Source organism: Schistocerca piceifrons, chromosome 7, assembly GCF_021461385.2.
Source record: "Schistocerca piceifrons isolate TAMUIC-IGC-003096 chromosome 7, iqSchPice1.1, whole genome shotgun sequence".
Classification (NCBI taxonomy): domain Eukaryota; kingdom Metazoa; phylum Arthropoda; class Insecta; order Orthoptera; family Acrididae; genus Schistocerca; species Schistocerca piceifrons.
This window is the reverse complement of record NC_060144.1, coordinates 507,891,702-507,910,414: the sequence shown is the minus strand read 5'-3', so window position 1 is coordinate 507,910,414 and position 18,713 is coordinate 507,891,702. Positions and strand designations below refer to the sequence as shown.

General features: G+C 42.4%; 1 pseudogene; it reads left to right on the top strand.

Moving 5' to 3' along the window:
- The first annotated feature begins 3,177 nt into the window (after positions 1-3,177).
- Positions 3,178-18,713, top strand: part of LOC124709051 — a 120,711-nt pseudogene continuing 105,175 nt past the window's right edge.

Sequence of the window (18,713 nt, the reverse complement as noted above, 5' to 3'; positions counted from 1 at the left end):
CTCAAGAGCAGTCGTACATTTAGGTGGAAACAGTTTACGTACCATATCACGATTTGGGTTCCAGAAAGGTTGCTTGATTGAGAATGATTTTTATCTATTCACTCATCAGATAGTATACGTCCTAAATAATAATATGTAGTCTGTTTGTATTTTTTGTGATCTCTTCAAGGCTTTCGATAGTACAGATCATGATACTATCTCAGAGGAACTCAAGTTTTACCGTATGGAATTGATGTTTTTTTACACAGATGGTTTGAATCAAACCTGAAAAACGGAATCAAAAGGTTGTGCTGAATAATTAAGACAATGTTAGAAAGATAGAAAATTCTAGTGATTGGGGAAAAATCAGAAAGTGTTCATTTTGGCTCTACTCCAAACCTTATACATAAAAATGACCTTCCAACTATAATTCAACATAAAAAATTGGGACATTTTGCAGACTATACCTGTGTTATTATAAATCCCTTTAGAGAGAATGATATTTTCTAAAGAATTAAGTGGTTCTCTGAAAATTTACTTGAAAAAAAAAAAAAAAAAAAAAAAAAAACTCTACATTCAGTTCTCAACAACAAATAGAGTCAGAGTCAGTAATAGGGTAGAATATTCCAAATTTTTGAGTGTACATATTGTTGAAAAGTTGAAAAGGAAGATGCAAATTACTGAGCTTCTCAAACATTTAAATCCAAGTACTTTTGGTATAATTGCTAATCTTGGAAACAGACTATCAACTTTGTAACACATTCTGCATATTTCTACTCAAGAACGTCCTACGAATATTTCCTGGGGTAGCTCATTACTTAGAAGAAAAGTATTGATTACAGAAAAGCGAGCAATAAATATGTGTGGTGTTCACCTATGGACGTCTTGTGGGTACCTCCTCAAGGAGCTAGGCATTTTAACTGCCCCATCTACTTATAAACTGGCAGCCAGTAACAGGAAAAAGCCTTGTAAGAATGAAATGACAATGTGTTCGTTAATGTTATCAATTATGTATATATTTCCCATAAACTGACTCGTGCCAAATCATTTCAATGAAACAATCGTTCACATGACCTATGGAACGTGTAACTAACTAACTAAATTACTAAAGAGATCACTGTGAAGGATACAGAGATGCCGCATGCTCCTGTGAGACAGCGTTATCAGCAACTGATACAGGCTGAAAGAAGCCTCATAGTGGCTCTCAGCTTTGTCGGCTGTTCGAACTGTGCAGTGCTCATAGCTGTGAGGCATTCATATGTGACAGTGGCTTGATGTTGGACCGCATGGAAACGTGAGGGTAGGCATACTCGTTGACAGGGTTCTGGTCGACCATGTTTGACCACTAACAACCATAAGGAAGGGTTGCCACATTGTGCACCAGGACGCAAAAGGCTGCATTTGGAGTGATACGATGACAGGGAAGCACGGATTTCTCATGAATGGCGTCGCATTGTATTCAGCAGTTACTCGCATTTCTGCACTACCACGGATTACCATCGTCACTGAGCATAGCGGCGACATGGGAGAGATCCCATCCTTCTAATGTTTTTCAGAGGTACAGCGGTATTAATCCTCTAGTCTTGGTGTAGGGAGTTCCTAGCTTTGATCTTAGGTCACGAGTGGCAGCGAATGAAAGAGCTCTAATGGCAGCATGGTGAGTCAAGGACATCCTGCGTCCTCATGAGTTACCCCTCATATGACAGCATCGTCGTGTCTTTTACAACAAGAGAATTCTCGTTCGGACATGACTCGCTGCTCTAAGAATTGTCTGTATGATGGCGAGATACTACTGCGGCCAGGAAGATTTCCAAATGTAACTTAGGGGTCATGGGAACTGACTAAGAGATCCTGGGAGAGTGGAGTGGAGTATTGCGGTGAGCTTGACGGAAGGGCTGGTGGTGATGCATTGTCCGTGAGTGTATAAATTTATTTATTTATTTATTTATTATTTAATAATAAGTAAATAAGATAGGTGTGTGTGTAATTTATTTATTTATTTAATAATAAAGAAACAAATAAAAGATTTACACACACACACACACACACACACACAATGCATCACTACCAGCACTTCCCTCAAGTCCACCTCAACACCGCAGTCCACTATCCCACGATCCCTTCTCAGTTCCCAAGATCCCTCAGTCAGCTCTGTAGCATGTGACCAACAGCAGTGCAAACATGTTCAGCTTTCTACAGTATAGGTTATGTGTAAGGAAATATTTACCGGAAGAAACCTATACCATGAACATTTAGAATATATAGAACAAATGGCTGCATGAACAGGACACAAAAATGAATGTAAGTAAATAGTAAATAGAATTAATTAGTTAAAAATCTGCCATATTTGATATTTCAAATTAATGTAAAATCTGTGCTTCTATATGGATGTGAAACATGGAAAGTGAAAAAGCAGTTAATGTGTAAGCTGCAGATATTCAAGAACATATGTCAGAGGAACAACCAGGGGATACGGTGGTCAATGTCAACTCTAACGAAATACTCTGGGAAAGAACAAGCCTGAAGCGAATACCACTTATAACAGGAAACAGGAAGTGGAGATGGTTAGAACATACACTTATAAGACCAAATGAACACATTGCAAAGGAAGCACTTTATTGGATCCCGTAGGGACGACGGAGACAAGGCAGGCCCAAAATGATGTGGAGACGATCAGTTGAAGCAACAGCGAGGAATAGAATGGGAAGAAGTGAAGACAGTAACAAAAGACAAACAAGATGGCGATCCTTTGTTGCAGCCCTATGCTCCACGTAAGAAGTTAAACGAATTAATAAAAATGAAAATAAAAAGTGCCAACAGATCATTATCAATCTCACATCAAAATACGTAGAATTAAATAATTTTATATGCCCTATAGGCCGCTGAATATGCCTGACATGAACAAGCGAAACGTATCTGGTGGTGAAGCATGAACTTCAGTTGCAAAAGAAGGGAGTTTCCCTATCATTATGATGGAACACTATTGAAGTTAAGATTTTATACATCAAAAAAATAAACCTTAAATACTGCATTATGGGCTTTTAATTTCTAAACAGCTCTAATATCCTAGTTTAGCGAGTAATTATCACAAAATGTTCACGTACGGTGTCTGGACCACGGTTTTAGCCCTGTGGTCTGCGAAGGCTACACAAAGTTCTGCCCGTGTACTTGTAAAACCCGCACGTGCCGCAGAGTGTGATGGCTTCATCACTGCCCGCCAGCGCATCCGCCGGTGGGCCACAGGGCTGGAAGGTTGGTGGTGGGGGGTGGGGGCTGCGCGTGGCCACCCTAGCCCCACTCCGCGGCTCGCTGTCGGCGTGCATTATGCAGCGCGCCATAGCGGCTGAGGTGATTATGCGGAGAGCTGGAGCGCGGTAATGATCCGAGCGACGGACCGTGCGCGTCCCCCACAGGCAGCTGGCTGGCCGGCGTCCAGCCCACTGCCCTGGCGCGTGATCCACTGCACAGCTTAAGTGGTGCAAGTACACAATCTGATCTGAAGCGTCCGGACACCTCTCTGTAATGCGGAGTTCACCACTAGGAGTCACCAGAGGCTGGCTTGCCAATGTAGAAGGAGGCGCGGAGAACTGCGTTCCCAGTACAGAAGCAGTAGCAGCAGAAAATGGTTCAAATGGCTCTCACCACTATGGGACTTAACTTCTGAGGTCATCAGTCCCCTAGAACTTCGAACTAATTAAACCTAACCAACCTAAGGACATCACACACACCCATGCCCGAGGCAGGATTCAAACCTGCGACCGCAGCGGTCGCGCGGTTCCAGACTGTAGCGCCTAGAACAGCTCGGCCACCCCGGCCGACGAGTAACAGTGGATTGGGTCGGTGACTAGGGCTCAGTCAATCATACGTGGACTAGTCATTGGATGTACATATTCAAGTTCTCGAGGCACACTGAGTACTCCATTAAATTTCGGAGAAGTAGAATTTATCTGGCGTAGTCTTTGGATGTCTGCTGAGTAACAAATTCATCAGAGACTTTTAAACCCTTCTTAAGCTGCCCATGTCGACTGTTGGACTGTGAAGAGGGCGACCATGTCCAGTCCTAAATGCAATTTGTTATTCCTCGGCACAGTGGCATCTACCAGCAAGACAATGCAACATGTCACACCGCTCGCAGTGTAGGTGCCTGGTTCGAAGAGCTTCAGGATGAGTTTACCGTGCTCCCCTAGTCAGCAAACTCTCCAGACTTAAACCCAATAGAGGATCTGTGGAACCACCACGATCTGGCTGTTCGTGCCATGGATTTTCTACCGAGAAACCTAGCGGAGCTGGTCGCAGCACTGTAGGCGGCATGGCCCCCACATTCTTGTCGCTACCTTCCAGAAGCTGACTGACTCTCTTCCTGCACGTCTGCGGTTATAAGGCGATGTTCAGGCTTTTGACAGTCGCTCACAGTGACTGGACAGTGCGTGAGAGCACTAAATTCACTAAAACCGTGAATATGAACAGCGCCTAGAACTGTTCTTTTCAGCAGAACAAGTCTGGCGCCCAACATCTAAGGCAGCAGGAAACGAGCTCCCTATACAGAAACACCTTTGCTGTACAAGACAGCTTGCACACTAGCAGCTCATGCGTTCAAAGGGCGGAGTTAACTAGAAAACATAAGATGCACTGTAACCTCCCCCTCACTTATCGACCTTAATGAGAGTGAAAATAAAACCGCTTGTACCTAAAGGAAATTTGGGAAAAGCAATCGTTACCGAAGTTAATCTGTCGGTAAAGAGGGAGGAAAGGGTTACATCTAAATGAAAGGAAAAATGCAAATGAAATTGGTGAAAATTAACTAGGAAAAAGGGTAAAGTTAATAAAGAATGTAAATGTGCGGTCGTTACGTTAACAATTAATTTGCGTTAATTAGATATTTGAGATTTGGGGAAAATTACGGTCGCCAGTCCTATGGACAACTACTATAATAACTGAAAATGAAAGATTAATGCACATATAATTAGCACTAAAAGCGTGGCAACTGAAGGTTGACACGTGTTGTGTGAAAATTGAATGTTTGTCAGAAGTAATAAATTTCGCTACACTCTGACTTAATTTAGCAAAAGAATTAATAAAACCGGAAAATTGAAAGTTAATTTAGTGACTGAAATTTATAGTGAGCTTTGTTTCTGAAGCACATCGAAATTCAGTAAAATACGGTTAGTCTTGGGCTACCTCAACAATCATTTCAAAAGCTACTTGAATCTACGCAATTTAGAAATAAGAGATTTAACTTTGAACTTGAATTAAATGATACTGAACAATTAACAATAGTAAAATTTAGTACCTACCAAGCTGAGCTGCAGTCACAGGTAAGCTAAAATATGGTAACAAAACTCGCACTCTTAATTTGTGCTTGTGTAATCTAAATATTGTAGCCAGCTATGAATACCTTAACTGAACTTTGAAATTAAAGCAATGAAATGGAATGATATTACTTTAATGCTGGCGTCTGAATTTCAGCGACACTCGGGTTCATTTCGGAAAAGGTAGAGACCCTGCTTGGTAATGCAATTGGGACAATGAGCAACAAAGGCTCATGCTAAGTTGCTGTAATTTTGTGATGCAACAATTTTAAAAGCTGAGGTCTGCCATACAGTTCTAAAACTTTACGTGCTTCCAGTCTTCCTTGTTGGTTGATTGAAGGTTTGAAGTCGTCGGTCGTGAAGGTGGCGACAGTCACTCATTGTCGGCCGTCACTGTTGCAGAAGCTGGATGTTGGCGCGCCTTCTTCTCGACACTGTCACCAGGCGAAACGGGCTCTTTATATGCGCCAGATAATGCATCCCGTCCGCGAGACCGCGTCAGAAACTATCATAGCAAGTCGAGGGCAATTACATGCTGCCAAACCCCGAAAGCGGGGCAACTCGCGGGAGCGTCACACAACACACCTGCTCCACCGCCCTACCCCAGCCAGACTGCTCTCTGCACGCGCTCCATGCGGCCGAGTTAACACTACCAAAGATCCTAAACACTTTGGTTCTCCACATGACCTATCGATGTAATCGTTCGATAGCTTAGTTTTCCCTAGGCAAGACCCAGCGTAAAAATAAAAATAATATTTACAACACAAACCAATTATACATCGACATAAATGCATAAATATATATATACAAATAGTAAAACCATTACAATTTATAAAGACACAGAAAAGTTATATCTTCGGGTAACAAAATAAGGAAAAAAATTTGCAGTACAATAGATGGAAATAGGAGGATATATATTTCCGGCGTTACAGGACGACACCATGAAAAACGAGGAAAATTCATTTATTAAAATTATTTACAGGTGTACTCAGCTCTGAGGGATTGATGCGCGGCTCCGTAGATCGACGCAGTAGTCTAGCCGGACGCATTGAAAGCGAACTATGTAATCCAAAGAAATTCAGCATGGACTGCTGTAACTACGCTACTAGCCATTAGAAGTGCTACACCACGAAGATGACGTGCTACAGACGCGAAATTTAACCGGCAGGAAGAAGATGCTGTGATACGCAACTGATTAGCTTTTCCGAACATTAACATAAGGTTGGCGCCGGTGGTGACACATACAATGTGTTGACATGAGGAAGGTTTCCAACCGATTTCTCATACACAAACAGCAGTTGACCTGCATTGCCTGGTGAAACGTTGTTGTGATGCCTCGTGTAAGGAGGAGAAATGCGTACCATCACGTTTCTGACATTGATAAAGGTCGGATTGTAGCCTATCGTGATTGCCGTTTATCGTATCGCGACATTGCTGCTCGCGTTGGTCAAAATTCAATGACTGTTAGCAGAATATGGAATCGGTGGGTTCAGGAGGGTAATACGGAACGCCGTGCTGGATCTCAACGGCCTTGTATCACTAGCAGTCGAGATGACAGGCATCCTATCTCCATGGCTGTAACGGATCGTGCAACCACGTCTCGATCCCCGAGTCAACAGACGCTGACGTTTGCAAGACAACAACCATCTGCACGAACAATTCGACAACGTTTGCAGCAGCATGGACTATCAGCTCGGAGACCATGGCTGCGGTAACCCTTGACGCTGCATCACAGACTGGAGCGCCTGCGATGGTGTACTCAACGACGAACCTGGGTGCACGAATGGCAAAACGTCATTTTTTCGGATGAATTCATGTTCTGTTTACAGCATCATGATGGTCACATCCCTGTTTGGCGACATCGCGGAGAACGCACATTGGAAGCGTTTATTCGTCATCGCCATACTGGCGTATCACCCGGCGTGATGGTATGGGGTGCCAATGTTTACACGTCTCGGCCACCTCTTGTGCGCATTGACGGCACTTTGAACAGTGGACGTTACATTTCAGATGTGTTACGACCCGTGGCTCTACCTTCATTCGATCCTTGCGAAACCCTATATTTCAGCAGGATAATGCAAGACCCCATGTTGCAGGTCCTGTACGGGCCTTTCTGCATACAGAAAATGTTGGACTGCTGCCCTGGTCAGCAAATTCTGCAGATCTCTCACTAACTGAAAACATCTGATCAATGGTGGCCGAGCATCTGGATCGTCACAATACGCCAGTCACTACTCCTGATGAACTGTGGTATCGCGTTGAAGCTGCATGGGCAGCTGTACCTGTACACGCCATCCAAGCTCTATTTGACTCAATGCCCAGGCGTATTAAGGCCGTTATTACGTTCAGAGGTGGTTGTTCTGTGTACTGATTTCTCAGGATCTATGCACCCAAATTGCGTGAGAATGTAATCACATGTCAGTTCTAGTATAATATATTTGTCCCTTGAATACCCGTTTATCACCTGCTTTTCTTCTTGGTGTAGCAATTTTGATGGCCATTAGTATAACTGTTATTTCATTTTGACTCAAGTTTAAACTTCACTCTGACACTCGAAAACTACTGTCGGACAATTATTCGTTTATAGTGCCTGGCTATAACGGCTGGAACTGTGCGCAGCTGTCGCTGGTGAACTGGCCAAGTTTAGTCTCGTATCCGGCTTTATCCATGAGGGGCGAAATAACCCTCCATCTGCGGTCTTGTTAGCGAAATCTGAGAGAGTTCACATTGTGTCTGCTGAAATTACTATAGGCAGATGCTGCGGGTCTGTAGGAAGGTCTTGAGGCGGAATACTAAAACAGTATCGAACAGTGAGAAAATTCTGTGAAATCTAAGCCTTTTGACACCCCAGAGCACTTGAGTATGGAGGATTACTCCATCACCGTTCTCGTCATTTTTTTTAACCTAACAACACAAATAACTTAGAGTTCAGTGGGTTGCTTCATATTTTGTTTACGGAGTTAATGACAAATTTAAGAGATTGAAGCAATCTACCACTCAAAATTTTAGCAGCTAAATGTTGTTGTCGATGGATGACACAGTGTACTGAAAACACCTCGGGGATATTTCGTTTTAAATGGTCTATAAATCCACAGTAGCGACCTGACATGGAAGAAGAAACATGAAATACCGATTCACCTTTAGTACCTGTCTGCAGAACAGTTCTTCAGTAATCTCTAGATCCATAACAGAACGAACATATGTGTGGTTTGCCGATCATTACATCAAGTACTCTCGTTTCATGAAGTATTCTAAAAGTATTCTTGCTTAACGGTTTTATTTTCATTATATTATCACAAGCATGTCTGTAGATAACAGTTTTTAAAATCTCTCCATAGACGGGCAACATTAACTCTCCCGGATAGTATACGGCATTCCAATTTTGCTATGTGTATCGAGATATTGTGAGACGCCTTTGAACCATCATCATCTCTTAGTGACGTCGAAGAGAACATACTATCCTCCGGGGCCTGTTTTGAAGTTTTGATTAAGTGTTTGGAGATATTTCAAATCCATATCTCTTTTATCAAAGTTCTTCTTCAGATGATCCTCCAGCCAAGTTGATTTCATAGCGTCACTGCTTAACACATTGTTGTATAAGAGGCTCATACGTAATATTTTGCCGACAATGGTGGAATTAAGGCAAACTTTAAATAACCGACGCTGGGCTGTCTGTATTTCTTTTCTATTTGACCATGTTTAGCATCACGACACAGAGGAATTAAAGATATTAGCGGCCAGTGGGCACTGTTTTATATCAGTGCGGTAAACCTAAAATTGGTGCCGGACTGTGGTTAGAACGTCCTCTCCAGGTACCTCAGTGGTCAGCGAGAGAGAATGTGAATCCTAAGGGCTCGGGTTCGATTCCCAGCTGGGTCGGAGATTTTCTCCGTTTAGGGTCTGGGTGTTATGTTGTCCTAATCATCATCATTTCATCCCCATTGACGCGCAAGTTGCCGAAGTGGTGTCAAATCGAAAGACTTGCACCCGGCGAACGGTCTTCCAGACGGGAGGCCCTAGTCACACGACATTTATTTATTTTGTGGTTCTAACTTGGGTGTCCTGCTTATTAGGCAGATGCGCTGACCACTACAACACCACGGCTCAGACTACCCTAGTGCTCCTCCCGTCAGACCCAAATTCTCAAACCGAGCGAGGTGGCGCAGTGGTTAGCACACTGGACTCGCATTCGGGAGGACGACGGTTCAATCCCGTCTCCAACAATCCTGATTTAGGTTTTCCGTGATTTCCCTAAATCGTTTCAGGCAAATGCTGGGATGGTTCCTTTGAAAGGGCACGGCCGATTTCCTTCTCAATCCTTCCCTAACCCGAGCTTGCGCTCCGTCTCTAATGACCTCGTTGACGACGGGACGTTAAACACTAACCACCACCACCAAATTCTCATCCTATACCGCACACTACTTATGTAGTGCCCCTGCTCATTAACCCCATTACTCGCGGCATCTCGCCAATTCGCCTGACTTCCAGCGTGGTATGTATCTACCCTCAAAGGATAATTGGCCGTCATTGATTTAACTACAAATACGATGTCTGTTCTTTTGCACATGTGTGAAGTAACAGACACCACATCTAAGTTCAACATCAGTCATCTGTGGACAAAAATTAAACAGTTTTGGTAAATATCATGAGATATAGAAACCAGATCAACACTCTCAAACTCAAGTTACGATTGGCAGGTCCCTATGCAGTCGAAAGAGCTATAAAAAAATTTTGATAAAAAATAATTTACTTGCTTTTCTCCGTCACTGTCCAACATTACACTAATGCACTCTAACTTTTATCGGACTTAACTGCATTCTGTTAGCAAAGAGATAAACAAGGGCTCCCTAGTCCTGTGGGTCGGGGGAAGTCGGTCAACTTCAGCCCATTGAAAATTTCTTGTCCATCTGCTGCGCTGGTAGCGTTTTCGATGTGGCTGCTGTGTCGTGTTATGTCCTGTTGCAAATTAATACACCTCTTAATGACTGAAGAAATGGTTCCTTCTCCATCATGGGCAGCACTGGACACCCTTTACATTCCATGGAGAAGGGGAATAATTAAACGGAAGAACAAAAATACAGAGTTGCTCCACCCATTATCTTAACAAATGAGACGATCAGTGATGTACACAAGACAACGCTGTTGCTGTGTGAGAAGAAAATCGGAAACCTGTTTGCGACCTGCCCAAATGCGATTCTTTCTCAAGGACCCCATTTTGCAGCTAATGCACCCACATCAATTTTTTCTTTGCGCTTTTCTCTGCTAGCTGAAGTCGACCCCTGTGGGCTATGTAAGCCACTTTGGAAAAGAGTGGTCTAAAAGTAAGAAATGAAACGGACTCACCTTTGAATGACGATCGAAACACGTGCAGAAAATTACTTGGCGATTGAAAATTTAAAGTTAACCATTAAACTTAAAATTTTAAAGAGTACTAGCGGATATATATTCGTCTGGTGGATTGTGTACGTCCTGCAGTCTGTTGTTGTGTGTCCCTGAGGTACTGCCGTGATTTTCAGATGTGTCTAATGTTACTCTCATATATTTTAATTTCGTTTCGAAAAATCATTTTATGAAATATTTGATTCTCTTTTCATTTTTTTTAATTTTCAAGTTCTGTTCAGAAATCGTGAAATACCACATCAGTACAACTTCTTATGCCAGATAGCTAGGCCTTGAAAGTTTAACTTTTAGACACATCATCTGCTATATCTAGTAGCACCTGGTTTGTGAAATATTTAAATTTTCCCTCAAACTACTAATTAAATTTTTCCTAACTGCTCCGATTATTTACAGGCAATTAAACTTATTTTTTAAAGTAACTAGATCCCATAATGGACAATTTGATAACCGAATTGCCCATTTTCCACTCGTCTTTTTTCCATGAAAATTAGGGTGAGAATCATTGCGTAGTTTTGCCTGAAATTACTAATTAAATTTTTGGTAATTGCTCTGATCACTTTGATACACTTCAATAATTTTTTGTAAATTTAAACCTCAAGCAGCTGAATTTGGTATGTCATTTGTCTATTTCCCACTTTTCGTTTGGCTGTGGAAATTCAGACAAAAGAACCATTGTGTAATTTCTAGGCAGTCTTGTTTTCGCTCATTTCAAAGATTTGCACCTCCCCAGGCCAAAAGAAATCGATGCATCAATATATGGAAGTGTAAACAATACATGGCTTGAATTTGGTGCATGGATGCTCTATGATGAGTATTTTTAATACGTTGACTCCTAACGTTCACTCCTGTGACAAAGTTATGGCATATACGGAATGCGACTCTGACGAGGAGAACACGGCAAGTGCCATAGCCCAAATCCCCACAAATTTCACTCAGTGGAAGAGGGGTCTATAAATCCGCAGATACTCTGTCGTTCCTATAAAAACGACGGTCGAAGTTTTCTAGGTATTTTCCAGGTATTTTATGTGCCTCTTACAGAGCAATATCCTCAGACGAAAGGAAGGCACAGTGGTTAACATAGCGGCCTCTTAATTTTGCGTCCCGAGTTCGAAACCTGGTATTACGCTTTTTTTTTCATTTATATACCCATGCCTGTAGAAGATTACTACACGAATGTTCTCCAGAGTATACTTACATAACTTTGTCCTTATTTGTCTTCTAATTATATCTAAAATGAAATGAATTTAAAAACAGGAAAGAAAAAATAATTAGAATATTATTTGCAATTGTTTCCGGTTAAACTCCTGTAGTATATCTGTATTCATCATCAGTTGCAAGCGCCAGCTTTCGGAAAAGTGAGCCGTTATGAATGGTTTGCCCCGAAATTATTGCCGACACGCGAAATCTTCTCCAGTCTTAACGATGTTTCTTTTCCGAGTGAGATTCATACCAATAAGTGTCAGTGTGGCAAACTTGCCTTCGAGTGATGCTCGTGTTGTTCAGAATATCTGTGTTTCTCATGCTTCTACGATCGGTATCATCCAAGGGAATGCACCAAATCTTCCTGAAAAATGAACTTATGAATAAAATATAAGAATTAATACAGGAATTGATATGAGAATGAAATATAAGAATTTGAGAATTTGAAAAGAATTTAACCCCTCAACATACCATACACACATATATTATACACTGAAGCGCCAAAGAAACTGGTATACAGATGCGTGTTCAAATACAAAGATATGTAAACAGGCAGAATACAGCGCTGCGGTCGGCAACACCTATATAAGACAACAAGCGTCTGGCGCAGTTGTTAGATCGGTTACTGCTCCTACAATGGCAGATTATCAAGATCTGAGTGAGTTTGAACATGATGTTACAGTAGACGTAAGAGTGATGGGATACAGCATCTCCGAGGTAGCGATGAAGAGGGGATTTTCTTCTACGACCATTTCACGAGAGTACTGTGAATATCAGGAATCCGGTAGAACATCCCAAATCTCCGACATCGCTGCGGCCGGAAAAAGATCCTGCATGAACGGGACCAACGACGACTGAAGAGATTCGTTCAGCGTGACAGAAGTGCCACCCTTCCGCAAATTGCTGCAGATTTCAATGCTGGGTCATCAACAAGTGTCGACATGCGAATCATTCAACAAAATATCAGCAATATGGGCTTTCAGAGCCGAAAGCCCACATCTGTACCCTTGATGACTGCATGACACAAAGCTTTACGCCCCACCTAGGCCCGTCAACACTGACATTGGCCTGTTGATGACTGGAAACATGCTGCCTGGTCGGATGAGTCTCGTATCAAATTGATGGGCTTTAACGGGTATGGAGACAACCCCATGAATGCATGGACCCTGCATGTCAGCAGGGGACTGTTCAAACTTGTGGACCCTCTGTAATGGTGTGGGGCGTGTGCAGTTGGAGTGATATGGAACTCCTGATACCTCTAGATACGACTCTGACAGATGACACGTACGTAAGCGTCCTGTCTGATCACCTGCATCCCTTAATGTCCATTGTGCATTCCGACGGACTTGGAAAATTCCACCAGGACAATGCGACAACCTACACGTCCAGAATTGCTGAAAAAGGGTCTAGGGACACTCTTCTGAGTTTAAGCACTTCCTCTGGCCACCAATCTCCCCAAACGCCAACATTATTGATCATATGTGGGATGCCTTGTAAGGTTCTGTTCAGAAGAGGTTTCCACCCCGTCGCACTCTTACGGATTTATGGATAGCACTGCTGGATTCATGGTATCATATCCCTCCAGAACGACTTCAGATATTAGTCTAGTCCATGCCACCTCGTGGTGCGGCACTTCTGCATGCTCGCGAGGGCTCTACACTATATTAGGAAGGTGTACCAGTTTATTTGGCACTTTAGCGTACAATAAATGTATGAGACTTATTGTGAAATCCAGTTGTAATTTTACAATTGATATAGCAGCACTTGTATCCCCTAATCTGTAAGAAACTTTCGTGTACTTAGCTGCTACGGATGTGGGTAGATAAATGAAAGTAATAAAAATGAAATAAAATACAAGCAGTAATCGGCTTTCGAAGACCGGGCGCAATACTAAAAATTGCGACGCTGATCAATGAGCCATCACTTCATTTTATGATACCGTGCTATAAAAGGCCCATAATCTACTTCCAAAACTTTGACTGCTGTTTTCTGAAAAAATGTCAAGTATCTACAAATTAGCTGAGACATGTGTTCGCCTATTTTGACTTCACTAATCGAAGTTCCTGGGAAATCGGACGATGGCAGTTGCCGTGTTCTCCTCGTGATCTTCGAACCGCGGGCACGGGGAACATGTCAGGCCGACACACATGGTGAGCTGACACAAGCAGACGGCCGACAAGCAGGTAGCGCAAGGGGCTGCAAGTTTGTCGGTGCGACGGGAAGCGGCGAGGCGAAGGTGGCGCCTGACCACCGATGAACGGCGTGGTCGGCCGGGGAGGGGTGGAGGTCCCAATTGCCTGCGGCGTGGCCCTGCCAGCAGCCCCGCCCGCTTGCAGCACCCCCTGTAGAGGGGACGCTGCCGCTAGCCGCCCGTATCCTCTGCCTGACCATCACGAAGTGGGCCGGCATATGACAACACTCCGCACGCTCCAGGATTCACATACCTGTCCGGCCATCCACATTTCTCTGTCGTTTCCCTAAATCACTCAAGACAAGTGCGTGGACGGTTCGTTTGAATGGGCTCAGCAGATTTCCTTCCCCATCCTTCCGCTATTCTCACATGGGACGTGTTCCTTAATGGCGAAGCATGCCAGACGTGGTATCCGTCGTGGCAGCTGCGAGCTGCATCTCACGAAACATAATGTGCTCATCATTGTAATATGCGGCCGTAGCACTCTCCAGCGACAGTTTTCGGTTACATATGGTGCGGAAGTCACACTGTTCGTCTACGAAAATAGGCGTTCATAAAGTAGCTGCGAAAACTGTCAGCGATCGTCAAACAAGTGTGCAGAAAATCGCGAAGAAGATTCGGGACTTGCCACTGGCTTGACCAGTGAATTGCTGGTAGATGAAATTACATATACTGCAACTGACGATGACAAACAAACTGTGATGCAAATCATTTTTCCCAAAAGTATACTAAAAACACGCTGTTGCTAGTGGTGAAACAGTTACATCATCTGCCTCAGTCACACTTCTACTTCTCTTTCTCGTTTTTCTACTTCTCATAGGAGGATATAAGATGAACATCAACAAAAGCAAAACGAGGATAATGGAATGTAGTCAAATTAAATCGGGTGATGCTGAGGGGATTAGATTAGGAAATGAGACACTTAAAGTAGTGAAGGAGTTTTGCTATTTAGGGAGTAAAATAACTGATGATGGTCGAAGTAGAGAGGATATAAAATGTAGACTGGCAATGGCAAGGAAATCGATTCTGAAGAAGAGAAATTTGTTAACATCGAGTATAGATTTAAGTGTCAGGAAGTCGTTTCTGAAAGTATTTCTATGGAGTGTAGCCATGTATGGAAGTGAAACGTGGACGATAAATAGTCTGGATAAGAAGAGAATAGAAGCTTTCGAAATGTGGTGCTACAGAAGAATGCTGAAGATAAGGTGGGTAGATCACGTAACTAATGAGGAGGTATTGAATAGGATTGGGGAGAAGAGAAGTTTGTGGCACAACTTGACTAGAAGAAGGGATCGGTTGGTAGGACATGTTTTGAGGCATCAAGGGATCACAAATTTAGCATTGGAGGGCAGCGTGGAGGGTAAAAATCGTAGAGGGAGACCAATAGATCAATACACTAAGCAGATTTAGAAGGATGTAGGTTGCAGTAGGTACTGGGAGATGAAGAAGCTTGCACAGGATAGAGTAGCATGGAGAGCTGCATCAAACCAGTCTCAGGACTGAACACCACAACAACAACATGTTATACTTGTTCCGCATATTTAAAACATTTGTTTGGCATTTCTTTCAGGAAGTTCGGCCAGATACATTTTACTTCGTTGAATACTCGGGATCGCACCTCAGCCCGGCAATAACTCTTACTTTTAGTGTTGTCCATCTATACATCGGAGAAAATGACGAAATGGAATACCGGTGCAAAAGTGGAATTAAAATTCAACGGCAAAGAATGTCAATGACAGGATCAGCGATCCTCAATGAATATGAAGACGAAGTGCATGATCCACAGAATGGAATGAACAGCCTAATGACTACCGAATATAGTAAATTGAGGGTAAATTGAAGAAAGATGAAAGTAACGATAAATATCAGAAATTAGAACAGCGAAAATCTTAACATCAGAAGTTGTGATCACGAAGCTGCTGCCTCCTAGGCAGCAAGATTACCCTTGACTGACGGAACAAGGAAGACGTAAAAGTGGACATCAGTGGCAAAGAGGGCATTCCTGGCCAAGAGAAGTCTACTGGTATGAAACATACGTTCTAATCTGAGGAAGAAATTTCTTAGCATGTACATCTGGAGCACAGCATTATATAGTAGTGAAACATGGATTGTGGGAAACCAAGAAAGAAAAGAATCGAAGCATTTGTGATATGGTGTTACAGAAAAATGTTGAAAATTTGGTGGACTAATAAGGTAAGGAATGAGGAGGTTCTGTGGAAAATCGGCGAGGAAAGGGATATATGGAAAACAGTGACAAGAAGAAGGGACAGGATGTTAGGTCATCTGTTGAGACATCACTGAATAACTTTGATGGTACTACAGGGAGCTGTAGAGGGTAAAAGCTGTTAACGAAAACTGGGATTGGAATACACGCAGCAAAGTGCCCTGAGATGATATTGGCACGGGAGAGGAATTTGTGGCGGGCTGTAATAAGCCAGTCACAAGACTGATGACTCAAAAAAGAGTTTTATAAGCATTCCTCCTCCTCGACTGCGTTTATTAAGACATCATTTATTCCAGTGGTTTCACGCGAGCCACGTCGTTCTCTCTGTAGTATAAACTGCACTGATCTGCGAGGGAACCAGCCAGAAAACCAGACATAGACAAAATCGAACAATAATGGATAACATCGAGTATTGCAGAGCACACGGCTATTAAGCTGATAATAATTTCCAGAATTTTTTAGAAGACAAAGAAAAAATACGGAAGTCGCCAGACGCGAATCTGCCATTTTTACCCTTGTAACTTACAACTCTACCAATCATGCTATCATTCCTGCACATTATCGTATGTAAGACGTAGGAATGTATGAAGACTGTAACCACAGACGTCATATTTGATGTTCAACTGTAATAAATGATAGGGACTTTTTACATCATCAGTGCGCCATAGTCCTGAACCGGTATACTCTCACAGGACATATATTATAGTACAAAAAGCATCAAACACGAGCTACTTTTAGCTACCGATATTCAGTTTCCCGTCGTTTCACTATAACAAATCGCACCGGAAACGACGCGTTTTTGAGAGCTCCTCAATGTGCAGGTAATTGGGAGCAGTTTATATTCATAATACGTACACTTTAATATAGAAACCACCAAATCCGGAGTTCATTTCAATATATTGTCTGCTAAGTTCTGTTTGTGATGTAAAATCGATGTCGCATTTTACTAGCCATGTTCCTGTCCACGAGGCAAAACCCTGACACAGCACGTTCTTCATTTCACGCTTTGCAATGACGTAGAACATGGAATTCTACGTCGTGAAGTCACCAGCTACTCAGTCATGAACGTTTTCACTTTCCTTGAGAGGACATATTCACCTAACTCATGCTTCTGCTCCGTCTCTAATGACCTATCAGTTGACGGGACTTAACTCTTTCCTGATCGACGGGGACTTATGAATCCCGTCCAATTTGTAGAGCCATAAAACAGCACGGAATTGAATTCATGTGCTGGCATCTTGTCGCGACTTCTTGTGTACCCCTGTTGAACCACAAGAAACTCCTTGGCTGTTATAGTTCAATACCCCTACCCAAAGAAGACAGAAATTAATTAAAGAAGTAACGCTGTGAGTTTACGAGCCCTATTGATGTGAAAGGACGTTACTGTGAATGTTTTGATATTTATAATCTGGTTTCCTTTTTTTGTTGTAGTTAACGTAAACAATAAGTAAATAACCAGATCAGATACGTCGAATATATCGTTGCTGGACTCACTAGGCCCACTTGAGTTTTGTACATAAATTTTTTTAAAAATATGAGTGTATTACAATGCAGTACTCTGTTTTAGGTGTCTTGGTAATATTCTCCCCTAATATTAACGACTTTCGTACAGTTTCTTTCAGGTTGGGAGGGATAGGGTTGAAACCTACACTTCATTCTTTCATCTGGTGACATTCAGAGTCATAAAGAGATAATCCAGCCCACCTGGCAGAACTGCTAAGGATGCCCTCCACCCCACCCCCAGAAACCTAACTATCTGCATTTTCTTTTTTCACACTTGCAGTAGTTTTATAGTCTTGTAACTATAACGAATGAAAATGAAGCATTACTGATAAATATTACTTAGACGCAATACATTTCTGAAAACGATGAAAGTAAAACAAGATTCAGATCTTATTGTTTACGGCAGTCTTTGTACTTTGGTTTCTGCACATTGTACAACAAAGACGGGATTTTATTTGTTCCTCGTAGGTTACTGACAGTGGATAAACTATTCACCAGAAATAAAAGGAGGTGGTCGTACAAGTAACAGTTAAGAAAATCATTTTCCAGGAATTTTATTTTTATTACAATTTTGCTCTGCATTTCTTTGCTTAAAATGAAGCAGACTCATCGATTACATCATTTGAGACGAATTTAGCAGCTGTCTCGTATTCTGTCGATAGGATACCTAAATTTAGCAGTTTGATTCACACATATTCGATGTTAAGAAATTACTTTATCGTCTATAATTTGCTGGAAATGCGTACACCACAAGATGCTGTAAACCCCGAAATTGCCGTGAGTATCCTCACCGCTGTTTGGATGTTTCGATAAGCGTCTTGATCTTTCAGCTGGAATCTGAAGCCAGCCACTTCTTTAATTAGCGCCACTGTATCAATATCTGCCCAATATTTGGTGCCAAAATTAG